The following is a 12,746-nucleotide window of genomic DNA, read 5'->3' as shown; positions in this document are numbered from 1 at the left end:
TCCTACAGAATTAGCAGTGGCGGATTTAGCAAATTGGGGGCCCAAGGCGAAGGTAGTATGGGCCCCCCTTAAAAAGAGAACGAAAAAAAAATATTTTTTCAGAATTAAAAAAATAAAAATAAACCATTAAATGGCACTTTCTAGAGAGTTTTGTGCAAAGAAATATAGAAGAAAGTAGGTCTAGCAAGTCTTATATTTCTGTAATTCACAGAGATCAAACACAAATATGCTGACTGAATAGATTGCTAGTTGAGAAACACTGCTTTAATTAATGTTTTTATGATGACTTTGTGAAAGGTTAACTACAGCATGAGCCGTCTTCCAGCTGGCTAGTAAGTTATTTGGCAAATTTCATTCATACAGATCTGTATTATGCTATGGTTTCTGATAGTGTTATACATTTCTTACAGATAATCACGATGATCATTGCGTTTGTCTTACTGAATGTGGTAGCTTTATGCAATTACAGTTTGTCTATAAGCTTTTTTTTATTAATGCCGACAGTAAAATGTTGCCAGATATTGCTACGAAAAACAAGAAGAAAAATAATAATAATCCGAAATAATTCGGATTATTGTCTTTTGGAAATAAGATTAACATATCATTAACCCTAACATGCAACTTTCCACTTTAATAAACTTCCTAAAGTGTCACATTAAATCAGAAAAACAGGTCCAGAAGACTATAGGCTACTGCCACCTTTCCATTAGGTGGTGGATCTGGCAACACTGGATCTGGCAACACTGGATCTGGCACCCGCGCGCGCCCTCACTCACAGCGCGCTCTCAAGCCCCGTTCACTGCGCTAGCTTCTCGCAGCAACATGAACTGCAAACACTCATATGAGGTGGTTTAAATGGCTAATTAATCATTCAGAGAGCTTGACATTTTATTTTTGAATGTAAAAAATGACAGAGTTCCGGACGTCGGTCACCTCATAGCTGGCTACGGCCATGGACTTGTAACATATCGTTAGCACATACCGGGCAACACAAAAAAGTGTGTTACCTTCTGCAATTTTGCTAAAAACGTTTTGCTTTCCTCCCGCTTCCTGCTTTTTCAGCACCGCTTGGGTAGCTTCTCTGTCTGTCACTCTGTAGCCTACACTGTCTGTCAATCACTTCTTTTTCTCCGTCAGTTTTTTGGCGCATTACAGCCTTGTCACTTTCGCACGCAGAAAGTGAGAAAATGAAATAGTCCAATGTAGTGAGGTGGGGGGCCCTCTCCTGTATATATAATTTGCGAAAAGTAAAAAAAACAAAAAAAAACTTAAGTATAATTTAATGGGGCATTTTGGGGGCCCCTAGGTAGCTCGGGGCCTAAGGCAATTGCCGATCTTTGCCTAATGGTTAAGTCCGCCCCTGAGAATTAGTCAATTACAGGCCAATCTCGAATCTGCCTTTTCTGTCAAAGATATTAGAAAAAGCAGGATCTTCACAACTATGTTCCTTTCTAGAAAGAAATTATATCTGCAAGGATTTTCAGTCCGGATTTAGACCGTACCATAGCACTGAGACCGCTCTCATTAGAGTCACAAATGATTTGCTCTTATCATCCGATCGTGGTTGTATCTCTCTATTAGTGTTACTCGATCTGAATGCTGCATTTGACACCATTGACCACAACATTCTTTTAAATAGACTAGAAAACTATGTTGGCATTAGTGGAATTGCATTAGCATGGTTTAAATCATACTTAACTGACCGTTATCAGTTTGTAGCAGTAAATGAAGAGATGTCTTATCGATCACAAGTTCAGTATGGCGTACCACAAGGCTCAGTACTAGGACCGCTGCTGTTCACTCTGTACATGCTACCATTAGGAGATATCATTAGGAAACATGGAGTTAGCTTTCACTGTTATGCCGATGATACTCAGCTGTATATTTCTTCAAAACCCAACGAAACTTACCAATTTACAAAATTAATGGAATGCATAGCTGATATAAAAAATTGGATGACTAGTAATTTCCTACTACTAAATTCTGAAAAGACAGAGATTCTAATTATTGGACAAAAAACTTCCACACGTAATAACCCAGAATACTGTCTAACACTTAATGGCTGCTCTGTCAAGTCTTCGTCGTCGGTTAGGAACCTGGGTGTGCTCTTTGATACCAACCTTTCTTTTGAAAGCCACGTGTCTAGTATCTGTAAAACTGCATTTTTCCATCTTAAAAATATATCTAAAATACGCCATATGCTCTCATTGGGAAATGCGGAACAATTAGTCCATGCGTTTATGACCTCAAGGCTAGATTATTGTAATGCTCTACTGGGTGGTTGCCCTGCACGCTTAATAAACAAACTACAGCTAGTTCAAAACGCCGCAGCTCGAGTTCTTACCAGAACCAGGAAATATGACCATATTAGCCCGGTTCTGTCAACACTGCATTGGCTGCCTATTAAACATCGTATAAATTTTAAAATATTGTTGATTACCTACAAAGCACTAAATGGTTTAGCTCCGCAGTACTTGAGCGAGCTCTTAACGCATTATAGTCCTTCACGTCTATTGCGATCTCAAAGTTCCGGCCAGTTGATAATACCTAGAATATCTAAATCGACTGCAGGCGGGAGATCCTTTTTTCTATTTAGCACCAAAACTTTGGAACAGTCTTCCTACCATTGTCCGGGAAGCAGACACACTCTGTCAGTTCAAAGCTAGACTAAAAACACATCTCTTTGACCTAGCATACACATAATACACTATAGACTTCTATAAATTCAATGTTAGGCTGCATAGATTAGGTCAGCCGGAACTGGGAACACTTCCCTTAAATCTTGATGTACTCGCTACATCATAAGAAGAATGGCATCTACGCTAATATTAGTGTCTTTGTTTATCCCGAGGTTTTCCCGCAGCCTGCCGGATCCAGGCCGTGTCCAGATCTGACGAGGGAGCTTTGCCTGGACCCGATGACAATGCAGTGCTGAAGTATCCACTATCCTCTCCCTATGGAGGATCCCTTTCCCACTCTACAGATAAAGCGTTGTGAATTCCGGCTCGCGTACCCCAAAGTGATAAAATAAAACAAAATTCTGTATCAAAATTTATAGGCAAGAAAAGTAGTTTGTTTAGGCTGGGTTGTATGAATTACAAACCTGCGCACATATTTTAAAAAGCACATAACTATAGAATTCTGAATGAGCATGTGAACGCCGTCAGCGTTAATCACAGGTTCGCGTTTAAAGTCTGATCATTTCGACGGAGGTGAATCAATCAAAGTTAACTTTAGCTGGAAGTAACATTATTCAAGAACCGCTATAACGCCAAAACAATCTGTTACCTTAAATGATATGTTTATCTCTGTAAAGCTGCTTTTGAAACAATCCATTGTTAAAAGCGCTATATAAATGAAGATGACTTGACTCTTATTCCTCTCTCTGTGTCTCATCTTCGTCTCATCTTCCTCCTGCTCTAGTGTGTGTGTGTGTGTGTGTGTGTGTGTGTGTGTGTGTGTGTGTGTGTGTGTGTGTGTGTGTGTGTGTGTGTGTGTGTGTGTGTGTGTGTGTGTGTGTGTGTGTGTGTGTGAGTGAGTGTGTGTGTGTGTGTGTGTCGTCTCATTCTTCCTCCTGCTCTAGTTCTGGACACACACTGAGTGTGTGTGAGGTCTGGCGTGTCTCTCGTCTGACCTGAAGTCTTGCTCATTTGTTGACATCTCTCTGGGGAATCTGTGGGATTCGTGAAAGTGCCGGCGCTGGATCCTGTGAGCTACAGCGATTACATAATACATTCCCTGTTAGCAGGAGAACACTTATTCTTTTGACATGGTGTTTTTAAAATACACTATTAGAATGAATGTCCAGTAGGGCTGTAACAATATATTGCAATACAAAAATGCAACAATATGTATCATGGATAGTTAATTACTGTGTGAGAAAAAAAAATGCAAGAAAATGGGAAAATGCCACATCAATCGAATGACCCAAGCAACCATGATGGTGAGCATGCACATATTCAGAAAAGTCTTTTATTTATTTGTGGGTTTGATTTTTTTTTTTGCTTGGTAAGATAAGGTGTATCTGAACAAAACCAGTGTGTGTGTGTGTGTGTGTGTGTGTGTGTTAATTTGGCTCAGTCTTGTGTCCTAGAAACTCTAAATATAGGCTTCACGCAGATGCAGAACAGGTAAATAATTAAGAGCGACTGAACTCTATTTGAAATCTGTTTAATTGATGCTTCTCCGGGAAGCGCAGGCTCTGGACGGAGACGATGCTGCGGTGAGATTTGCCAGATACAGCCGCTCAGATCATGACCGATGGGAATATCACAGTGATGGAAGGAAATTACTTAAAGAGGACCTATTGTGTCCCTTCTAACACGATTTAATGTAAGTCTCAGATGTCCCCAGAATGTGTCTGTGAAGTTTCAGCTCAAAATATCCTATAGGTCATTTATTATAGCATACCTAAAATGGCCCTTTTTGGGTGGAAGCAAAAACACATTCACAGGCACTCTAAAAAATGCTGTTGTTTTAACCCAATTTGGGGTCAAATATGGACAAACCCAGCCATTGGGTTACATTTTTAAATTGCATTTTTGATCCAACGTTTGGGTTTGTCCATAATTAAATTAATTAAAACAACCCCGTATTTTTTAGAGTGTGTGTGTCTTCAAATGCAAATGAGCTGCTTCTCCCCGCCCATCATTCCAGAAGAGGGCGGAGCCTTTATAGCTCGGATACTCCAGCAACGACAAAACAGAATAAAAAGTATGGGTCCATTTCCACGGAATGTGTTTTTGCATTCACTGCGCTGCTGCTCTGCACTAGACTGACCTTGCGTTTATTTCTCGTTTGGGAGACTGGTTGAAGAGTAACGTACCAGCTTCAAACGCGTCTCAACCAATCAGAATCAAGGACCGGAATTATCTGTTTTATAGACCTTATGTAGCCCCGCCCCTTTTCAGCGCTGTGCTCATTATGTTCCGTCTTATGGTTTGTATTTACAGCGTGAAGGTAAGATCTTACATCTTTCCGTTCTATTTGTTTTGACCTCCGCTTCAAACATTACAATGCTCATGATAACTTTCCTTCATTCTACAATAAGCCAATCCACTTCCCCAGTTTATTACTCTTTGACATGAGCGATGCCATATAAATATACAGAGCTACCGCAAAAACGGACTATGGGGAAGCTAAGCTAACGGCAGAGAACGTCACCGTCACAGTTACATTGTGATGTTACAATGTATAGAAATCATTTCCGGTTACTTTAGTAACCTCGGTTCCCTCTGAAGAGAGACGCTATGGGGTGTATCCCCACCTTCACTTAAAGGGATACTCCACTTTTTTTGGAAATAGGCTCATTTTACAACTCCCCCAGAGTTAAACTGTTGAGTTTTACCGTTTTTGAATCCATTCAGCCGATCTCCGGTTCTGGCGGTACCACTTTTAGCATAGCTTAGCATACATCATTGAAGTGGACAAGACCGTTAGCATTTCTAAAAAAAAAAAAAATGACCAAAGAGTTTCGATATTTTTCCTATTTAAAACTTGACTCTTCTGTAGTTACATCGTGCACTAAGACCGACGGAAAATGTAGAGTTGGGATTTTCTAGACTGATATGGCTAGGAACTATACTCTCATTCCTGCGTAATAATCAAGAAACTTCACTGCCGTACCATGAGAGCAGCAGGCGTAATGATATGACGCAGCACCTGAAAATAGTTCCGTTGTGTTGACGGAAGGTGGCCTATTTTCAGGCGCTGCGTCATATCATTACGCCTGCTGCTCTCATGGTACGGCAGTGAAGTTTCTTGATTATTACGATTATTAAGATTCTGAGGCAATGTCTGTATAGCTCTCCCTGCTCGCGCTCAAACCCCATTGGCCAGTGAAGTTTACCTAACGCGGTGCAATTAGACTTCAGTATTTGGGGAAGGAGGTGAAACACCCCTTAGAGACCGACTCGAAAGGAACACAAATGACTCATCTTGAGACACTGTTTATGATTTATGGGGATTTAAAAAAAGGAGTGAGTGGATTTGATTCACACTGCCAACACATTTCTATTCAAACACCAAGTTAAAGTGAATTTTGCATAATAGGATATTAAGAGGTTAAGTCTTGTTTTCTGAAAAAGTATCAAATATGAGTAAAGTTTAAGTAATGGGGTCAGAAAAACTTATCTTTTAAGTTTATTTTCTGACCCCATTGGCAGATATGTGTTCTTTTCATAAGCATAAACTCACTTTTCAGAAACTCACTTTTTGCTTCTCCGGTAAATGACTCTTGATTTGAAGATATTTGTGCTGGAAAACAAGACAGAAATACTGAGGAAGAGCATCATTCTTCGGGTAAAGGAGAATCTGTTTGATGCAGAAGCACTTCAATTATTCAAGTCTCGCCTCAGAGTCTGAGCAGATAAAGTACACAGAATCTTTCATAATGTGGTACAAGATCACCAGCTGATCCTACATCGCCCTAGATACTGAAGAATAATGAAATCTACCTTTTCCGCCTGCTTCAATATGTGAACTTAATTAGGAGGAACAGGTGTGGAGCTCTCGTACCCGCTAAAAGCATTTGCAAAATGCCATGTGAGGGACGCGTGGGAGCGCTGCTGGAATCCCAGACCTCATTTCCACCGGAGTCTAGACTTTCCTGGAGTCTGAGAGGAGACCGCAGAGATGCATGTGGTGTCCTGAAATCACACAGATCTTTAACATTTTGTTCATGACTTTGCTTGGCTAGGTATGTGTTTAAAATACAGTGTTGAGACACTGTAAAAAAAATATTGTTGCAATTAGCTAGAATAACATTAGGGTCACAACAGGTCAGAGAAGATGAAGAGCAGGGGATCTATTTATAACAAAGACCACAAACCTGCACATATACTCAAACGCACATAACTATAGAATCAGTTCTTAATGCGTGTGTGAACGCCATCAGCGTTAATCACAAGTTCAGTTTAAAGTCTGTTTTGAGAGAATGGTGTCGTCTTTCACTGTAAAAATAAAACCGTAATTTTTACGGTAAAATAAACGGCATCTGTGGTTGCCAGAACTTTACCGTTAAAAATACGGTAGGACCGTTAATGGTTTTACAAAGTTAATTTAAAATTTACAGTAATAAACCGTATTTCATTTTCTGATCAAATGCTGATTGACCAACCGTTTATAAAATGTATATCTGTTTTGTACCATTGTAATACACTGGCATCCCACAATTATCACAGCAGTGATGAGAGTCACATGAGCAATCAAAGCTCATCGCAAGCAATCTTCCATAAGAAGGCTGATACTTATGTAAAGAAGCTGCACAGTCTCATTCACACAAACATTAAACACCATCATGGTAACACACATGAAATTTTAAAAATGCAATAAACATTAATTTAACAACATTAAATGTAACATAAAACCCTAATGTACATAACTGATTAGAAAAAAAAAACAAGAAAACTATGAGGAACCATAGTTATTTCAACAAAAATAGATAAAATGTGAAGTGTCACGCAGGGAATTGTGGGAATGTCAATTTACGGTTTTTCACTGTAAATTATACAATGAGTTGTTCTTTTTCACTTTCAAAAACTGTAAATTTAACGGTATTTTACAGTAAAATTATATCACAGTTATGTACGGTATATAGTACGGAAACTTTCTGTTAACCAATTGACAGTTTTGCACTGTAGCATTTTTACAGTCTTTTACCGTTAAAATCACGATTATTTTTTACAGTGTATAGCGGCCCCTAATTTAATAACAAATGATAATTTCACCGGAAGTGAATCAATCAAAACTAACTTTAGCTGGAAATAACATTATTCAAGAACCGCTATAAAACCAAAGCAATCTCTGTTACCTTAAATTATATTAATTTTATCTCTGTAAAGCTGCTTTGAAACAATCTACACTGTTAAAAGCGCTATATAAATGAGGATGACTTGACTTGACCACTGCGAACAAAGAGAGAACCGTTCACAAGATAATGAGAACTGAACAAGAAACAGGTGAACATAATCAATTACCAAGGAGCAAATGAGAACATAAAGGGAACGTTAAAGGGAAACAAAATAATCTTCAAACTAAGAGTCTTTGAACAACACAAACAAATAAATAATGTGACAGATAGAATAACTTCCCTGATTGAGCTTGTTGAGAACTCAAATATTCAAGTTAGTTAATACAATTTCACATTTCACATTGACTTAACTCACAATTTTACGGCAGCACAATTACAGTGTATATTAAAATATAACTAAAAACAGGTAGTAGACTGCAGTCAAGTAAAAAAAAAAGCTACACTATCCTTGTAAAAAATGACTGCTGCAATTATCACAACTTAACATTTAGCATTAGAATAACTTAACTTAGATAGTTAATCAATTAAAGTCCCCCTGTAGTAAATAATTCCCTTAAAGCCCATCTTTGATTGTCAAAATTACATATTTAAAAGTTTTTGGAAAAAAAATCTTCATGCCTTAAAATATCTTGAATCTAACTCGACACCCTCGCCTCATTTAGTATGCGCTGTTCTATGAATATGCAAATGAGCCCCGCCTCCACTCACTCCCTCAGCTCAGAGATCCACTGGTTGACGATCACACGTTGATCTGATTGGTTACAAGGGCGTTTGTGACGTCAGAAACACCAGCGATTTCAAACCGTGTTTTTGAGACTGTCTTTGGTTCACTGCAGTTTTAAGCAGAAAATACTCAGCAATGCTGTCGACTTATGAACTTACACATGGTGTGTGTTAAAGCGTATTAAAAACACCACATAGACACATAAACAACATTAAAAGCTGGATTTACACCACAGGGGGACTTTAACAATTTTTTTGTGTAGCATTTTTACGTTCTCTTCGTCGATTAAAATGACTAATGCTTGTTTGTTTTCAGGGAACAGGGAGTTGTCCTCTTCCTTCTCTTGGCTCGTTACAGCATTATTAATTGTTTTGGCAGCAGCAGCCGCAGATGAAGGTCACAGAGACACCGGATATGATTATGCTAATGAGCAGAGACACGTCCAGTGAGCGGAAAGAACAAACCTGAAATGAGAAGAGGGACGTCCAGCAGAGACATAAGGACTTACTATACATGTTGAATATGTTCTTGCACTTTGCGAGCGCTAAAAAATATAGTATGAATGTAATCCGGACGTACAGCATTCGCCATGTTTTTCCGCATACCATAAAGCAGGGAAGTATGTGATTTCAGCCCCAGACTTTCATTATCATAACAGACTGTCTTTCTCTCAGCTTAGTTTTTTCAAATCTATTTCAAATCTACAGAAAATCACTTAAAGGTCCAGTGAGGTGCCTTGAAGCGCACAGTTTATGCCCCGTTTACATGAAGGGAAGACGCAGATATTTCCCTGCGGTTTGGCCGCTCATTTACACGAAAACCCTGTTTTTATCACAGAAAACGATTATAAAACGCCAAAGTGGAGATTTCTGATAACGCCGGTTATGTGTTGCTGTGTGAACTTGGAGAAACAGGGTTTTAGGTTCTCAAACGCCACATTATGCACATACAGAAAATGCTGAACGTCATGTGAGCGCTCAGTTTGGCAGAGTTATGATGGCGCTCGACGGCGTATTTATGCGGGTGGATGTAAATGGGGCGGGGGCGGGGGCGGGGGCGGGGGGGGGGGGGGGGGGGATATTCGTTTCATTAAATACCCGGCTATGTGTAAATGTGACCTTAATGTGTTGATGTAATTTCAACTGAAACAGGAAGACAGGGCGGGACATATCGAACAGCTCCTCCCCTTTTTTTAAATAGCCAATGGCGTTTAGTTTATATCACAGCTGTTGAACACGATAAAGCCGCAGTTTACTCCTCAATATCGCTTTAAAATTCAGCATTCGGATTTAAATGATTCGATCCTCTTTTCTCCTGCAGCGACTCGATCACATGATCCGCTCTGTGTGTCGTGTCTCTGGAGCGGTTCGTGAAACCAGACTCAATGAAAAGCATATTTACATATATTTATATTTAACCAGACTTCATTCAGCCCAATGAGGCGCATATTTACACTGTCTGAATCGTTCCCTATCCCCTATATAGTGGACTATATAGTAGTGAATGTGTGAAGAAGTGACTCGCAGCTTTAGCGTCTGTTTATAATGTCGGGGGCGGAGCTTCAGATTCCAGAGAGCATTTGATTGGACAGAAAATCTGATGAGAAGCTGAAGTGCAGAGTGATGTCATCAAAATCAGTGATCCATATTGGCAAAAGTGAGAGACTAAGTTTTGAACTCTTATTTATTCTAAATGCGAATTTTGTCATTGTTTTGGAACACACTAGCTTATAGATAACAGTTAGGCTCATACTAAAAGACAAAACACTTCAATTTTGATTTCATGGGGACTTTACTGTGATCCCGTTCTCATCCCAAGGCGTCATATACTGACGCGTCTATATCCAACGCACAGGCACCCTTTAGCGTCAATATGAGACGCAGATATATGGCGCCTCCTAGTGGTTAACCCTAAAGGCCTCATTATGCTTCTGTTCTGCGTCAACTCCACGGCGTAGCTACGCCGTCACTCCTACGGCGTCGTGGCCGTTTTATGGTTCTGCGTCAGGTTGCGTTGCATCGCGGTGTATTTCACCGCCAGAAGGCTAGGGGGTGTGTGCTTCGCGAATCTTTTGCTAGTTTGTTTTGGTTCCGTGCGCCGGTTCCGCTTTCGTTTCCATTACCCTTCAAATTGCGTAAATTGAAATTGCGAATTGAAAATACGCACAATAGAACCACGTCCATTTCGCAAAAACTCCCGTTTATCGCAAAAAAAGATTTTATGCTCGCATGAGGAGGTTTTTCAGGCAATTCGAAAAAGGAATATTTAGCAAAACTGCAATGGAAGGTTTTGCGCATTTACAGTCACCTGATTTAGAAGACGCGGTGTGTTTGGGGTCCGTGTCCACAAATAATAATAATAATTATCATCATTATTATAACATTTATTAGGCTACATAGCCTATGTAGAAGACGCTTTTATCCAAAAAAATGAACAAAGCAATTCGTCACATCTCATTCAAAATAAAGGTTGAGTTGGACAATAATATAATACGGGGCTAAGATTATCAGAAATAAACACAAGATTTTGACGCATAGGCTATTCAAGTGTTTAAGCGGAGCGCGCACTGGATGGCAGGGATAGGCGCGCTGGTGCGAACACTTGCATTTCCCTATCAACAGTGGAAACAACTTAAAATACTCTATCATTTCTGGTCATACAGAAAATAATAATAGCCTACATTATTCGCAACTAATTGTATTTGCGTAAACTCACAATAACAAGAAAACGTTGTGGTTTTGTAAAATAAAACAAAACAATCAGGCGCGCTTTCATGGTCTCCGTGAACTGAAGCGTGAGAACTGAAACAAAATATAGCCTATGTAGGCTAAAGCTTGAAATGTCCACTTTAAAACAAACAAATTCGAATCGAAAGCTTCTGATTATGTAATCCGTATGAAAGGTGCATTTCTCTCTAAAGGTGCATCCGGAGATGGAGATGTTTTTAGCCGACATTGATTTAGAAAACAATAGTTTATTAATAAACAATTAAAATGCCTCGTTATTTTTTCAGACACATTTATTATAACCTATAAATCACCTTTCTGTAGTGGTTATGGTCTTTCATTCAGCACTGCGGGAAAAATATAATTTCCAGGTTCTAATTTGGCCTTAGAAAACCAGTAAAATCTACATGTTTTCCATATTAATTTGTGAATATTTTAAATGTTTAATAAAGGAGCAAAAAATCATAAACAAATAGGCTATCTTAAATTTCGTCGATATTTTTTTTTTTTTTTTTTTTTTTTTGCGCAGCATTTGGTGTACAGTTCAAATAAAAAGTTTGTGTTTAACTTTGCGTTTAAAAAAAATACAACAACCGTTCATTTTTCGTTTTGCAATTACGGGTTAAAAAAGGGAAAACGAATGGACCCAAAAGTAGGCTGCTACACTGACCGTTTGGAATTAATACGAGACAGAGTTCTTTATTAAATTCATAAAAGAAACAATTACAGGAATAGCATACTGGACTCTAAACCTCAAAGAAAGGCCACAATCAAGACCTCGGAGCAGAAATGAGGGAGAACTCCTTTCCCTGCCATCAATGCTTGGATAACACACCACGTCTCCTTCCATTAATAATAATGTCTGCGGTGGCTATAGTGACACAAGGTATAGCATCTTGCTTTTGGAAACATTGGACCCGAAGCCTGTAGCTATATGTTCTATAAATGATGCCTCATCCGCATCATTCTTAATTGTTTACATTTATATCTGTACTGTGTTGTCTCTGGACCTCTGTGTCTTGAATAAAAGTTGATATAGGCTATAACGTTAAACCTACCAACGTCCGTTACCATGATTTTTGGCATGGCGAGAGGAAAAAAAGACGTTTAAGTCGCATAACATCGGTTAATGGAAACGCCGTCATTTCGCAATAGTTTTTTATCGACATAAAGAAAAAAAATCGCAAAAGTTTTGCGCAAATCTGTAATGGAAACGAGCCTAATGGCGAGCGAAAGAGAGAGAATGTTGTTGCAGCTGGAGCTAATCGACGTTGAACAACAAATGATTTTATTGCAAATGTTAAATCGCAGAAGAATCAAATGTTCCTCAACTTGATATCGTTAAAACAAACAGTGCAGTGGTCACTTTAAAAATGGCGGTATCGCGGGAGGGGGAAACTGGAAAAGCTTCACTCCCGAAATGATGTATCTGACCAATCACAGCCCTTGTGGTCTGCGTCGCCTCGACGCGTAGTTACAATTTTTT

Source organism: Rhinichthys klamathensis, unplaced genomic scaffold (assembly GCF_029890125.1).
Source record: "Rhinichthys klamathensis goyatoka isolate OS25496 unplaced genomic scaffold, OSU_Roscu_1.1 h1tg000703l_1, whole genome shotgun sequence".
NCBI classification, from domain to species: domain Eukaryota; kingdom Metazoa; phylum Chordata; class Actinopteri; order Cypriniformes; family Leuciscidae; genus Rhinichthys; species Rhinichthys klamathensis.
Note: the sequence above shows the minus strand (reverse complement) of the source record.